Source organism: Melospiza melodia, chromosome 15, assembly GCF_035770615.1.
Source record: "Melospiza melodia melodia isolate bMelMel2 chromosome 15, bMelMel2.pri, whole genome shotgun sequence".
NCBI lineage: Eukaryota > Metazoa > Chordata > Aves > Passeriformes > Passerellidae > Melospiza > Melospiza melodia.
Window position 1 is genome coordinate 1,553,306 of NC_086208.1, and position 16,242 is coordinate 1,569,547.

Here is a 16,242-nt window from a genome sequence, read left to right on the forward strand (position 1 = left end):
TTCATCTCTTCCCATCCTTTACTAAGGAATTAGTACAGCACCTTTGAAGGCTGAAAAGTGACAAAAAAGGTGTCCAAGTTCTCCCTGGCAATGCCTGATTTTATATCTCTATAAAGCTTAACCTAGTCCACAGGAACTTTCCATCAGGACTTTCATGTTTACTCTTAACAGTCCTCTTGAGCATTGCCTTTTAGATTTAAACAGTGTAATCTGAGAGGAGAGCAGTATATCAGCACTAAATAAATCCTTACCAGCAGAGCCCAGAAGTGCAGCATTTGAAATCTAGTTTTTGAAAATAAGAAGGATTTGATGTTTTTAAAAAAAATACCATGTAAACAGTTATTTTTCACGTGGTGGTGTAATTTAATTTTAATTTATTTCTACATTGTCCTGAGGTACTATTAGGTGTATAGGAGCTGGTATGATGAAATTAATGTGAAGCAAATCAATTGAGGCTAAGTGGTAGTGTTTAGTTTGTGGGGACTATGGATTTGCTTAAGTAACAAGGTGTCAGAGGGTAAGTTGTAGGCTGTCGTGGTTGTCATGTAATGCCCTAATCTGTTCCATTTGATGGCAGAAATGGTTGAAATTGTGCTGTGGTGTCCATAGTGGAATACGTTCATTGAATGGTAATGGAGAAACACATGGTTGGTTAAAATTTTTGTGTAATTATTGCATGAAATTTTGCATTCTGATTATATTTTGTCTTGTCATACGAAATGTGGCATAGAGTAGAAATAATGACATAAGAAAGCCTGACTGACTGCAACTGAATTTCATTGCATTTTATAGTATGCAAGTGCTGAAATGAAAGACACTGGTGTTTGGTCTCTTTTTTGCTCAAGTTTTAACTATTAATTTTCCATGGCTGAACTGCTGTTGTATTCCAAAGGTAGGAAAATGACCTAACCTAGCTGGATTTTGCTTGGTTTTTAAACCATAGCAGTTTTCATGTAGGATTCTCCTGACTGAGCACATCACACACAGTGAGGAGAGGCACAGCCAGGAGGAGGCAGCTTTACAAACTGCATTTTATAGATGAAACCTGTGGGAGCACACCCAGGAGCATAAATGACCTTCAGTGGTGGGACAGCAAACTCTGCCCTTGGTTGGATTTTTCTGCATTGCAGATGCTCTCAGATCTGTTGGTTGCAAGCTAATGTTCCAAAAATGGGCTTGGCTGTCAGGTCTTTTTCTGCACAGTTCTGGTCCAGTTATGGATGTTTATAAGGAATTGTGGGCAGGCATGAGAAGTGATGTCAGCTCTGGGAATAGGGTGCCAGCTTCTTATGACACGTGTGAGTTGGTTTTGGGCTTCCACTCAGTAAATAAATAATGTTGAATAAAGCTATTTGTAGTCAAGGTTGTTTATCAGGTAGGCTAGAAATGATGAAGATAAGCGGTTAAATGTTGCTAAGAGCATTTTAAAACTTAGATTTCTCTGACTGAGAATAATTGCAAGTAGTCAAACAGGTTTCAGATTTTGGAGAGCCTGATGGAAATTGGTTGTCTCTTTTGCTTGCTGGTTGTTGATATTGTTTGAAATGTGTTTTGTCTTTGAGAATGCTAAGAAAGAATCAGTGAGCTTTGGTTCATTGACTGTAAGCTCCTCCACTTTTGTCTTTCCAGAAACTCTGCCTGTAAATGAGGTGGTATTTCATGGCCTAGATTTTAGTGTTTGCCTGCCTCTTCATCATGCTCACAACTCCATGTGGAACTCCAGGATTAGAATCTGTTTTACTTTTCCTTCCCCTTGTCTAGGCTGTCATTTAGCATGCCCAAAGTGCTCTCTTGGGTAGTAGTGCTAAAAAATGTACATATTCACCTTTCTCTGGCTCATTTTGCAAATTCCTTTTCTGGAGGTTCATCTTAGACTGGATCAAGCAAGGCAGTGGAAAGCCTTGTATGAAACAAACCATGCCAGAGTCAGGAGTGATTAAACTGTGGCTTTAAACAGCATAGCTGTCAAATTACCTGAAATTATCTAAAAATGCTCTAACAAAGCATGCGTAGCATATTAAAATGTACAAAAGGTAGGAATCTTGGCTAGAGCATGCCAGTGCTTTTTTTTTTTTTCCCCCAATCTCTAGATGGAAACATTACCAGAAACATTTGCAGTCAAGCAGAAAATGCAGCAACAGTGCAGGGCTGTGTTGAAGAGTTTGGCTGGAGTTCTGATGCTGCTTTCTTGCACAGTTACTGATTATCAGTTAACTCTCTGAGCATGGTCTGCCACACCTGGCACTGAGCATCCAGAACTGAGCTGCTGAGTGAAGAACACTCTGCACACTGATTGAAAATACCTGATTTTTCAGAACTATTTTTATAAGAAAAAATTAACTTTCACCACAGTTTGATTTAAGAAAAAGAAATGCCCCCTCAACCTTGAACTAACAGCAAAACAACCCTTGCAAGCAGTTTTCCAACAGAGAACTCCTCTATTCAGTTTTTATTCCAACACTATCCATTCCACAGAAATAAATTTAAGAGCAATACCAGGATGTCTGGTTGTCTAGAAAAAGAACTCAAATTTCCAGTTATCTTTAGCAGGTATCAGCACAGTAACTAATTGTCTTGGAATCACTATTTCTGATTTTTAAATTTAGTTGTGTTTGGAAAGTTGGCTGCTTGTTGCTGAACATTCTGACATTAGTGTCTACAAATCTTACAGAAAAGATAGAAAAACAACTATTCTGAGTATCATTCAAATTTACAGCTTGTGTGGGAAGGCAAATTCCTTGGGAGAGTGAACCAAATAGTCCCCATAACTTTTCTGGAAACTGTCTCATTATTGGAAATTTCTTTTAGTGTGAATATTTAATTTGGAGCAGGGACCTTTGAAAATTTAGATTTTATAGTTCTTAACCACAGAAACACGAATTTTTTTTTCCTCTGGGCTAAATTCAAGTATTGTTCAATCCTATCACAGGCTTGAAGTTTGCAGGGTATTGGAATAAGGTCACAGCTGGAATTTGACCATGTGGCTCTGCATGTTGACAATGTCTTCTCATTCTCCAGCTCATATTGCTGTGCACAGTGCCTTCTGTGAAAGAGAGCCCTGGAATTCCAGTGGAACTTTGTTCTGGATGCCTGGGTTAAAGCAGGGCTTTTGCAGCCACAAGGGAAGATCTGCAGGTACAGTGTGACTTCAGTGAGCTTTTACTGCTGTCACTCTGAGCATTCAGCTGGTTGTGCACTAGGGTTGCACATGTGGTGTCTTCCTCAGAGGGTAGGTTAGGGCATCTCTGCTTTGGTAGTTTAGGGCATCTCTGGTAGTTTTGGGCATCTGGAGCTCGGCATCTCTGCTGGAACTGCCCATTTAAAGGCTGCCAGCTTCCTCCAGCCCTCGGAGGAGTGGCTGCATTCATGAAAACAGTGAAAATGGACCACATGACAGAAACAACTGCTTGGGTTTTGGACCACTGGGGAAGCTGGGAGTGCTTCTAAATCCCCTGTGGAGAATGAGAGATGCCTTGGAACATGTCCTGAAACTTGGTTGTTTCACAGGAGTGCCTGGTAGGGGGAACTGCAGTGCTCTTGTGGAGCAGTTACTGCTGCAAATGAAAGTCAGAGGGAAAAAACCTCCTTTGCAGCTTGAAGATGAAAACTTCAGAGAAACTGGGCTTCAAGTAGAGAGCACAGAAGTTTCTGAGAGAGTTACAAACCACCCCATGACCTTGAAGAAAGCTACTGTGTTTTTGTGAGGGTTTATTTGTCTGCCTTTTATGAAAACACCTGAAGTTGCCAAGAGCCTGGTTGTTTTTACACTGGTCCTCTTTGCAGCTACTTCCATCTCTGAAATTCTCAAGAATCTCTTTGATTGTCTTGGTATTGCAGCCCTGGGGCAGGTGAGCATGGCTAGGTGACCCTTTCTTCCCCAGAGCCTGATTTGTGTGAAGGTTTTGTGCAGCAATGACCTGTCAGTTCTGCTGAAGCACAGATGTCAGGGCAGAAGCCTCTGCAGATACAGCTGGTCATTTATGCTTTTACTGCTATCTTGATGCTGTTGTAAATTTTGATTTTGTTGTTTTAAAAGTCTCCTCTGTGATAGTTGTACAGCACCCTTATAGGCACTTCCTTTGTACAGAGGCATTTCCTCTGAACTCTTTTATTTCATGTATACTTATCAGATTACTTTTTTGTCTTACCATTTTTTGAATGTTTTCTCTGCTGCCTCTTACAAACAGGTTAGGATATATATATATATATATATATATCCTATATATAACATATATATATCCTATATATAACATATATATGTTATATATATATGTTCTATATATATAACATTATATATATAATGTTATATATACCCATATATATAATGGGTATATATAACATTATATATACCCATATGTCTAGGGAAAATCATGGAATAAAGAAATGAAAAAACCTTCACTTCTGTTTTTTGCCCATTTTTTCTTTCTCCTGCTTTCCCTGTGACTAGAAGTTCAGTATTACAATTTAACTGAAGTAATTCTGTCACTTCAGGCATATATGTCCTTGGGGGAAGAAGGCATAAAAGCTCAGAGACACAGACTGTCCATCATAAGGCTTTTTTACTTCCCCAGCCATCTGGTGGTTGTGGAAAAGTCTTTTCTGTCACCTGAGTTTTTTCAAGCCTTCATTTCTGGGTCCATGCAATCAGAGGCTGATACTCTCCACCTTCACAGATTTCTGTACAGCTGCAGAGATACAGGAGGATAGCAACAGTGCCAGAGCAGATGAGCTTTTCTCAAGTGCACTGGCTAAGTTCTAGGCAATTGTGGGGATTTCTTCAGATTTAAGATGCGGATCCTTGGTCTCTTCCCTGAGGGAGAACCTCTCCCCTCCAGCAATTCAGAAATATTTCAGAAGAATTGGATATTGTGTAACTGAGTATTCTACATTGCTAAAACTTTGCTCCTCTGCCTGTTGTGTGTGTGTTTCTGAAGCTACACTAATGTCATGCAGCATTTAGTCTTTGTTGGATCCTGCAGTGGTGCTTCTAAACACAAGACCTGATCTGTCATTTCCAGGCTCTGACTGATGTGTGCCCTGTCGCTTTCTAACCAAGAGAAAAGTTTCCTCTGTAAATATTTGCCAGTTGCCGGTTCAGGGCAGCAATCCAAGTGGCAAACATGTCAACCAGAAGTGTGTTTCTTCCCACATGCTTCTCCCCATGCCAGTCCAAAAAGAGCATTTGGCTTGGACATTTTTGGCAGAATTGCTTCCCAAAGCTTGCTGTCCATCTGCTCCTACAGCTAAGTGCTGTCCAAGGAGCCAATAACACATAGTTGTAGGAGACTTGAGTGTTAATCATTCATGAGAGCAGCTGGAGTGAAAGGAAATCCAGAACACAGCTCTGAGTTGGGCTGCTCTGAATTTTCAGACAAGTCAGAAGCTTTGCTTTCCAGAGTGCACTGTGACAGAAGTGGAATCTATCACTTAATGCTTTATCACTTTAGCATAGTGAGGAGTACTTGAAAGTTGTTATGATGAAACCCATTTAATATCTAAACCACAGATTTAGAAACAGGGCAATGAAAATGCAAGTTGAATTCAGATATTGCCACTTGGCCTGTTAAATATTACCTACCAAGGTACAGTTGCATTATTTCACCAGTTTTCATGAACATGCTCACTAGCTCTGTTCATCCCAAATGGCTTATGTATAATGTTGTGCTAATCATTTACTTAATGTTGTTTCATGCATGTCTGTGATCTGTGACCAAAGTGAGTGCTGCTGAGCAGGTATTTTACTTGTTGCATTCAACACTCACTTGCATTCTTGATAGACTCTTTTATTTTAATTTTAAGATCTGTACCTTTTTCCAGCAAAAGCTCCCTGGGCAGAAGTTTCAGACTGTTTTTTGCATCTCTGGTTAGTGCCTGTTCTCTGATTGCTGGGCTCAGTCTGTAGCAGAGCTGTTGCATTACTCCAGATCTGAATGTTCCACATGAGCTTCATTTGTCACTCACTGGGTTCTGCCTGGGTTGGCTGTGGCTCTCCTCATGTGACACAGCTGGCGTGTCTGCAGCACTGAGGTCAGTTGTCACCTCTGTGCTAACTTGATCCAATAAAACCATTAAATGCAGAATTGGACACAGGTCATGATCATCAAATTTTGCTTTTTGTGCAAATTCTGGATGTGGTGTTCTGGCTTTTTGGCAGAGAAGGGAAGAAAGGTTAGGGAGTGTTGGATGCAGTAACTGAAGGTCCCAAGTTTGCTATGTGTTTCAAGCTGCCTGCGCTCTAAGTTTTGAGTTGCATTCATCTTCCTTGTTAAATATATTTTTTGCCAAAACATTGAATATGGGCTTTATATGCTTGGAGAATTAATATGCAGGAAGCGTGTCTTTTCTGAAGTGAGACTTTGGGATGAAAACCAGAGAGATTTTAGCAGAGCTGTTAAGATGACTCAGCTGAGTTATAACAGTAATTTCTCCTTTCAAAATCTGGAAGCAATAAACACTTCAGATGTGCTTTTCTAATGCAGTGGAATCAGTCCCTTGCGCAGACGTTGCAGGAAAAAAACTTTTGGAATTAACTTTGGATATCAACTGTATGTTATTGTGAAAATACTGAAGTGCAATATGCTGACTGGAGCTGAGAATGCAATGTTTTACCTCTCCCTTTCTAAAGCCTTTGTACTATGCACACTGTTAGTGTTTCAAAAAGACCAGATAGGAAAATTCCTTGATTTACTCATTTTTTTGGCTTCAACTCCAGGACAATGAATGGAAAATCAGTGAAAATACATCTTTCTGGGATCTCTGTTATCCAAAGTATTACAAGTCAGTTCATTCTTCCATACAAACAGTTTGGTGTGCTGCTGACATGTTGAAAATGCCGAGTAGTTCTGTTCTAATTTTTTTTTTTGCATTTGGTGGTTTTGTTTTGTGGGGGGAGTTTTATTTGAGGATTTTTTGGGTTTTTGAAGCACGAAATCCTGCAGCTGTATGGGGCAACCATGCAGTGGCAGGTAAAGGGCATTGTCTCCATCTGCAGTGTTGCAGGCCCACAGTCACCTGAAACAACTGAAGCCAGCTCTGAGTGACTGAGATTGAGTGCTTGAAGTTTTTTTGCAGTGTTTAAGTAGCTTAGTTGACACGAAGGCAAACAATGCTTTCTCTTTAGCAAATTGCCTCGGGGTGACCTGATTTCAATTTCTGCACAGCAAGATTATGGGAGTGTGGGCTGGTGTGTGGAGGGAGCTTACAGGAGGTGACTCCAAGGTGAACCACAGTGAGGCAGGAGGTTGGAAATGGAAGCAGTTCCCGTGTGGGGGTGAATGGAAATTGGGATTTGACAATCTGTGTACACATCTGACTTGGTTCAAGACCATATCAGTGCACAAGAGTGATGGAGACTTGCTTGCTTTTTACCCTATTGAATAAATATATTTATATAAAAAACCCTTGATCTAAGACCACCACATATCTAGAAGTAGGGGAAGCATCTTGAAAAGGATTATTTCATGTTCTCCAGTGTAACTCAGGTGCTGTTTCATTCCAGAAATGTGTGCTTGGAAAGCTCAGTGTGTCAAGAGAGGGCATCTCTCCTCTGTTTACTGGAAGGGGGGAGTGAGAAGGAGGTTGAGCTTCTCATATTTTCAATTTCAATTGAGTATTAAGTGTATGCATTTCTTAGGTATGTGTTTTCCAGCACTGCCTCTCCTCCTGCCCCCACTTTAATAGCCCTTCCTGACAGTGTTCTCCCCTAGGACACAGTAAGTGCTGTTCATCCTGTCTGTGAACACTGCAAAGCATCATTTCTGTTCTTCAGGGGACTTGAAGGGAAGTAATTAAAATGACAGGAAGTGCTTGGGACTGAAAGATTTATGTCTGTGGAAAGATCTTATGAAATTCAAAGCATATCAGAATCAGAAAGAATTGATTTGGCAGCTGCATAGTTAAAGAACTGCTGTTTCTTTCTGAAATGTTAACTTAATGTCCTCCAAGGCAAATCAGGCAGAAAGGGAACTGCTTTATGCATTTTTGGTATAGTGAACAGCAGTGATGTGTGCAGTCTGTAAACATACTAAATTCTCCCTTGCTGAGGAACACTAATAGGTGGTTGTGATTAAAGCTGCCTTTCAAATTCCCCTTCCCACAGTCACATCAAAAGACATGAACCTCCTTCAAGAAGTCAATGCAGGAGGTAGACACTGAGCTTCTGTTTGATGTGTCTTTACTCACTTGTATAAATGGCTGTGATTTGGAGAGGGAAGTGTGTTTAAAGTAATTTAGAATCATGGTTAATGTTGAAATTTTGTACGGGAGGCTTGATACCAAGTCCTGGTACTGGGAGAACATGAGCTGCAAGCATACAAGAAAATCAACAAGTTGTGCCTTGGCCTTTACTTCCCCCAGAAATGATTTATTGGATGTTCTCCACATTTCCTAGTGTTCTGAAGTTGTGTCTTTTCCCAAGTGCTGATGGGGTGTATATATGCAATGGACTTCCTCCTGCTGGAAACTTCTCACCTTGACTGTGTTGGAAATGCAGAGTGTGCTGATGGGATGGAGTGTGGAGAGCACCCAGATAAGGTCATGGTGAGCTCTGGAAGAAGGCCACGTGTGCTTGCGTGTCTGAAATAACAACATATATGTACGTGTGTATGTAGAGTTGGGCCAGAATCACTTCCCCCCACACCTCAGTGAAGTTGCATTTTGTTTGGTAACCAGGTTTCATTCTCAGGAGGTCTAGGACTGGTGCTGTCTGTCTGTTTGTCTGTCTGTTTGGAAATTCTCTGTAATGCAGGCCTGGCCCATCGAAGCTTTGTTGGTATGCTAACAGAAAGGAGTTTAAATTTGTTTTGTATCATTCTGGTTTGAGTTCAAAATACTTTATCACTCCATACTTCATAAATTTCTATGCTAACATGAACTTTGAATATTTAGTATAGTTGTGATTCGCTGTGTTTCCTTTCAGGATAGTTAATGTGGTGCCTAAATTAAGTGTTTAACAACTTGGTGTGAAGATATGGAAATTTTACAAAGCACTGCTCTTTAAAAGGAAGCTCTTCAGTCTGCTGAAGTAATGAGGATAGTATAAAAATGGAAGATCCAAATTTTCTATCTGCTGGAGCTGGGTTTCCAACACTTTGGATCTGGACTCTCTGAACTATTACTCTGCTGACCCTTTGGATGCAAACACAGAGCAGCCCAGCTTTCTAGGAGTGTGTTTGGAAGTTGGCAAACTTGCTGTTAGTCATGCCAAAGAAGTAAAGTGTATGTTTTGTCTGCTGCAGAGTGAGTGAGCCATAGCTCTGTTGTGAACAGATTTAGCTGGCAAAATTTAGCTGCAGTCAGCTTGAGCATTGCACCATCAGAATGGCAGGTGCCCTGTCTCGGTAACATGCTCTGAGGAAATTGTGCCAACAGCAAAAACCTGGTGCTGTTTTGTTGTGGGATTGGTTATTTTTCTTCTCTCTCTCTCTCTCACCTGCCCACTGAAAGATTACTTTTGTTATTTTATTGCCTCTCCAGCTCATGCACCAGCCCTGGACATGAAATCTCAGCTTCTAGCAGCCATATTGCCAATGACTTTATTTGCAGGTATTGAGGCAGAAGGGGATGATGAAATGAGTGTCATTGTTCAAGGTGGAAGTGTTCACATTGCAGACAGTCTCACTGGGGATTGGGAACGTGGCCTATTGTATCCTGGATTGATATGCCTTTTGGGATAAGTAGTTTAAAGGGAAATGTGAACCCACTGTAGACTATTGAGGAGAAAGGTTTGAGGCCTGAGTGATTAATGACTCAAAACCAAAGCAAAAGTGCAGTTCCTGTATTGTTGTTTTTATGGTAGTTGTTTATGACAGCTGAATTCACACCTTTTCATAAAGGTCAGGCAAAATGTACTATTTTTTATTTATATTGCCATAGGAGGGCAGAAACTCAGCAGGTGCCACTGAACCAGTGAATCTTTGCTTTAGACTGCTGAATTACTGATTCTGTAATGTTTAGCACCATAAATGGATGAGAAACCTGTTTAATTTTGGCCTGAGTACAAGTACATATTTGAAAATTCAGAGTGTACAGCAGCACAGCGTGAGAAGAAAATAGTCCCTTTGCTGAGGGATTTCTGATATTTGGGGTCGTGTTCACTGCTCAGCTCCTGGTATCCTGCAACTGTTCTACACTGGCTGTTCTTATAAAAGCTTGGCTTGGCATCTTCTTTGCATTTGTTAACTGCTTGCAGACTGTTTTGAAATAAAGGATAACATTAACATAGATTGCAAATTGTAAAAGGTCAGAAACTACAGGTAGTGTGAATGGTACCTTGGTGAGCAAAGTGTCATATAGTCATTTTTTGAGGACCTGTTGTTTCACATCTTTACTTGTCATTTTAAATTACTATACATTGTATTATACAGTTGCAAATTATATGTTTAGCTCTGCTTTTGAAAGACTATATTCTAAGCTCAAATCTATATGTTGTATTTTCTGGGGTCCACATGGCAGGAAGGAAATGATGAATCTGTCTCCATGTTCTTAGAAGGCTAATTTGTTATTTTATGATATTATATTAAAGAGTGCTATACTAAACTATACTAAAGAATAGAGAAAGGACAGACAGAAGGCTTAACAAGACACTAATGAAAATCTCGTGACTCTCCAGAGTCCTGACACAGCTGGACTGTGCTTGGTCACTAAGTTAAAACAATTCACATGTTGGATAAACAATCTCCAACCACATTCCAAATGGTTGAAATAACTTACCAAGGGTAACTGAATGTGAATATTTGCTGTAGCTTTTTCTGTAGTAGCCATAACAAAAATCATAGTAGTAAAAAGATTGAAAGTTATTACTTAACCATAATAGGAGCACAGCTTCCTTTAAACAAGGTTTAAAGTGTTTCTCCTAGACAAGAAAATTGGAAACTTTTTTTTAAAATTTATCTAGAAACTGGAGTTCAGAATAAAGTTCAAATAATAACTGCTCCTTTATGAAAAACTATTGATTGCTCTTGAAGAGCCCTGAACAGAAGGCAAGTGATATTTGCTTGACAAAAAGTTCATATTCATGAAAACAGAACATTAATCACAGAAAGTTGGCTCAGCAGCATAATGTAAGAGATGAAATTTACATAATTTTGAAAATTAATCAGAGTATAGCTGACTTTAATGATCACAGCAGATACTTTTTCTCTGCTATATGCAAACATGAAGCTTTGAGAAGAAATTAATGTCAAACTTTGCTCTTGTGGTGCAGAATTTACTTGTTCTACCTATTCAGACTTCCTCAAAGCTGTTATCCCAGATGTGCAGGTTGTTGTAAGGATTGATAGCTGAAATACAGTAGTTAAGGTCTGATAAGAGTGAAGCAATAATAGGTCCTGAGGGGCTGAAAGCTGAGCTTTGGCAGAGCAGTGCAGGGATGAGCTACCACCATCTGTCAGGTGCCCACAAAGTCTGGCTTGAACCAGCACTTTAAGAACTTCACCATTTTTAAGGAATAACATTTTGTTCCAAGTAGGGAAGAACTGCATTGGAGAGTATAGCTTCACATGGGGCATAGCCAAATTTGCCTAAATGCTGAAAAACCTTCTAGTAGGTGAATTGTGATCATTTATGAGGTAGTCTTGAAGCAAGTAACAGAGACAGGTAAGAAGGAATTAGAATTTAAAGAAGTCACACACTACAGGACATGTGAATTAGTACCAGCCTGAAACAGCCATTCAATATCTTTATTATGAGCAAGAACATAGTTTGGAACTTGATCACAGAACTAAACTCCTCAATGTTGCACATGTCCTAAACTCAACTTGCCAATGTCCCACAGTAACTATTCCCCTGTCTGTAGCTTTAAAATATTAAGCTGTCAGCAGATTCATTTAGCAGAGGTGATGCAGTGAAGGTGAATGCCAACAGGATTAAAACACACCCTGTGTAATGGAGCATAGATTTGGGTTTGGTTGTGCTGTAAAAAACCCCAAACCCACACAATCAAAGCAGCACAAACAAAAAGAACAGCCCACAGAGCACAGCATAGGAAAAACACACATCATAAACCCAAAGGAAATACGTGGGCAGAAAGATCTTCCACGTTCGCAAAATGTGGTATGAGATGATGCTGGAATTCATGTTTGATCTGAGCCTGAAATCCAAATGCTACTGAATGAAACTGTTACCACCAAGAATTTAGAGATTACCTAGGAAATATCTATAAAGATAAAACTGTAACTTACTTCTATTTCATAGTGTAGGGATCTGCAGTAGAATGGAGAAAGTACATTCTGCTTCAGTGCTTTTGTTTATTTAGTTTTCTTGTTCTGTAAACAACATCACTAGCATTTGAACCAAAAACATTTCATAGAAATGTAGCTGCAGCTAAGGAAAGAGAGGAGGAGGGGGGAGCCAGGGGGCTGCTGCTAAGAAATACTCCAGATATTGAGAAAGCCCTGTGTAAACCTCTGCAATTAGGTGCTTCATGCACTCAGTGCTCCCACCCTCCAATAATTGTGAACAAATCCTGGGTTCAGGGCAGCTGCTTTGCTGACTGGGCTTCTAGGCAGTCTAGTTCCCTCTCTGACTGCATTCCAGGAAGCGAGCACAATAGAATAAAAAAACAGTGATTAATAGGTTTTTTTAGGGACTCTCCATCTCCCTGTTGATAAGTAAAAAAATATATGGCTGCTTCAGCAGTAAATTTACCCACTTGCAACATGAATGTTGTCTCCACAGTCATATTTATTCCAGCTAGTCTTACAGTATATCATAGTACAAACAACTTTTGTTTTCCTCACACTCCACAAGATATATTCAAATTTCTGCTCTTAAGTATTTTGATAACTTAAAATCTATTATTTAAAATTGGCATTTTGAAACATGGTATTCTATTAATTGAGTTACTCTGGTAATGTATGCAAATTAATTGTGTTGTTTCATCCCGTGATGTAAAATATTAAGACAGCAGTTGCCTTACCCCCTTCCTTCCTACTCTCATTAACACTTGAGTAAATAGATAGACCCTCCTGGTAAACTACAAAAAAATAACTTTCTCGTTACCTATGTTTGGTGTACAGCTTGAAAAAAACCCAAACTATTGGAGTTTTTTTGTGTTTGCTTGTTTTTTGGGGTTTTTTTTTGTTTGTTTGTTTTTTTCTTTTTATTTTAAGCAATGATTCTCTTTTGGAACTGCCTTTGAAAAGGGCAGATTTCAAAGCAGTTTCACAACTATTTAAATCACCACAATGGTAACAACATATGTTGAATTGGAAAATTTATCTGAGGGCCTTTGTGTGGTGGCAGCTAGCAAGGAGCAATATTGGGATGGCACTTCATTCTCCTACATCTGGTTGTGCTCTTGGCTGGATGTGGTGTGTTCTGCAGGCATTCAGGTTTTGGTACAGGTCCAGAAGGTGTCAGCCTGCATTGGGGGTGGCTCTGAGTAGAGGTGATGATGCTTCAGCTGCTGCTTTGTGCTGGCAGAGCACGGGGACTGGGAAGGGCTCTGGTGTCTTTGTTAGCAGAGTGGGAGCAAAGACAGGGGCAGCTGCAAGGGACTGAGCTAATTCACAACTGAACTTGATAGAAATTTTAGAACCTTCCAACATATGCAGGGATGGAGAAGGACATAGAGATGTAGGAAGCGGGGTGGCTGGCGAGTTTATGGGCTGTACTGAACGGGAATTTGGATGTTACTGTAATGCAGATCCTTGTCTTGCAGATCAATCCCTATGCACTGACACAGCCACCTCAGGGAATGAATGCCTCAGACACTCAGATTTCTGTGAGCTGAACCTGCTTTTATCCTCACCTGATGGTTGAGGGAAGCCCATGAGGTGCAGGCTGCTGGCACACCTTTAATTAGCTGTAATTGTGCATTACTTGCTCATTACTGGGAACTTGGCAGGCATTGAGAAGTTGGATGAGAGTGATCAAGGATCTCAATTTCCAAGTAGAAAACGACTGCATTGCCTGTTTTAATGCAGGTGCAGGTGATAAATTGGGTGCTGAAATAATTGTGGTATGCATCCTGCATTTACTCTGGCCTGCATTAAATCTGTTAACCTGTAGTTAGTAGTTGTGTTGGCATAGAGCTGATGTTGCTTAAAAGTCCACTGAAAGCAAAAAATCACTTTTCTAACCAACCAAGACAAGAAAAACATTAAGTGATGAATTTGTTTTATCAGAAATGTTTTTGGCAGCTTTGGTTGGTTAAAATTTGCAAGAATTCTTTTGTTGCTGTGGGCTTTTCTCAGCTAAAAGGCATTCCCTGCCATGTAGCTGTATGAAAGTGTAACTCTATTCTTTAACATCCTGGTCTTTCTAAATTGATGCATGAACTGGTTTCAAATTTGGGTAGCTGCTGTGGATCAGAACTTCATTTGAATTTTTAGGTTATCCAGGAGATGTAAAAATGGGATGAGAGCCTTCCATAACTGCACACATGGAACACAAGGCTTTGCCAGCAGCCAGACCTGGGCCTGGGTAATGCTGGGCCTGGGGATGTTTGGAGAGACTGGGGGAGATGCTGGTGTTTATTTCAGAACACTCTGGGCATCCAGAATTGCTAAATGGCTTGTGTGCAAGCTGATTTGCCCATCCTCATTATTATTAAACCACTATGATATATTAGCTTTTGTTTAGAGTAAAAACTGACAAAGGAGCCTAAGAAACCTAGGGAAAAAAAAAAGAAAAATTCTAATAAACAGAGCCTGAAAATACCCAAACAAGAAAACCCTTCTCCTCAAAACAGCCAAAGCCTTGAAACAGAGTTTGTCATCTTTTAAAAACAAAACAAAACTCTGTTTTTACCTTTTTTTTTGCAATCGCAGTTTCAGAAGGAAGATTGCCCAGAGAGGCCTGAGTTGTGGTGATTAAACTGTCATTCCACACAGGGACAGTAAACTGTGGAAAAGCAAGCTAATGCAAAATAAATGAAATGGTTTTGAGAGGTCAGTGTGATAGTTTGATTTATGTTAACACCCAGAATTGTGCTACAAGTGTTTTCATAATTGGCACTTTTGGCAATTTCAAAGTGTTTACCTGTAAAAACTAAGGAATTCATTTATTATGAGCTCTTATGTGTGAGTAATTTAGTAGCTTGGACTGAAATTTATTTTCTTCAGCACAAAGGCCTTTTGGCAATGCAAATTGTGACTCCTGAAGGGAAAAGGAAACTTACAACTTCCTGAGTTGTTTTCTTTCCAGTGTGTTGACAGAGAAGGTACTTGAAAATAGAAATTATTGAACTGGGGATAAGACAGTAACTTGTTTGTGTTTTGTGTTACAGACTTGGTTGCTGGAAGCCTTCCATGTGATCAAACAGTACTTTCAGACAAACTGATTTTCTATTAAATGAAGTTTAATTTTGAGGTAAGGTCCTGTTTAATTTTCTTTGTAATGCATATAATGACATAAAACCTAGAGTAATTTAAAAGCTTGTACATATTAGTATAAAATTTTCTGTAGGGAGAATGTGAAATATATACTTCTGTGACTGTGTGTTTATGAAGAGAGAATCTGAGCTGAAAAATAAATGTGATGAATGAACACTGAAGTGCCAGATAAATATTGTAATTAACAGCCTGGAGATTAACCTGACTGTGACAGACATGGACTGTTTTGAAACAGTTGCCTGGGAGACTGGAGAATATGATCATGTAACAAGTGATTTCTCTAAGCCTTGAGAAAAAGGGCCATGCCTTTCCTTGGTATGAAACAAACAGCTGAGAGATGAATTAACTCTTTCATCTGAATACATGTAAGAGGTGGCAAAAAGAACAAGGAAAAATCATTGCTAGAATAACTTCACAGATAAATTACCACTTCTGTGCTGTAATGCTCTCAGAAGAGAATGTCACTAAATGGTAAAATTGGCTTTGGGCAAGGTGTTGATAAATCTCACCCCACGTTCTTCATCTGTTGGAGTTCCTTTGACCTTGTCCACATTACTGTTCTAAATGTGGCTCTGGCTTTGACTGCTCATCTGGAAATGGAGCTTGAAATACTCAAAGGTCGCTAATGGAATTTGTCCTGCAATTCTCCATCTTTGAAAAATGTCTTCAGTGAACTTTCACAGCAGCCTATAATTAAAGCAGCATGTCAGTTTGTATCAAATATGTCTAAGGACAAGGGTAAGTGAAGGTGGTTTAGGTACATATTGAAGTAGGCTTTGCTAGGAAAAATAACAAAATGTGTGAGTTTCGCTTCAACCATTTTAAGGCTTCTGAGCTGACTTTGAGCTTATTGGTGAGATGTGCTCTTGGTGAGCACATTTGGTGTAGGAGGAGGTTTGACTTCACA

At 39.7% G+C, this 16,242-nt stretch overlaps 1 protein-coding gene across 3 annotated transcripts in view; it reads left to right on the plus strand.

Annotated features, from left to right (window-relative positions):
- TLN2 (talin 2) overlaps positions 1 to 16,242 on the plus strand; it is a 143,606-nt gene that overhangs the window by 26,806 nt on the left and 100,558 nt on the right. For all 3 annotated transcript variants that reach the window (XM_063169273.1, XM_063169271.1, XM_063169272.1), the window contains one exon: positions 15,230 to 15,312. The gene's annotated coding sequence lies outside the window, so the exon portion shown is untranslated. The remainder of the gene's footprint in view (positions 1 to 15,229; positions 15,313 to 16,242) is intronic.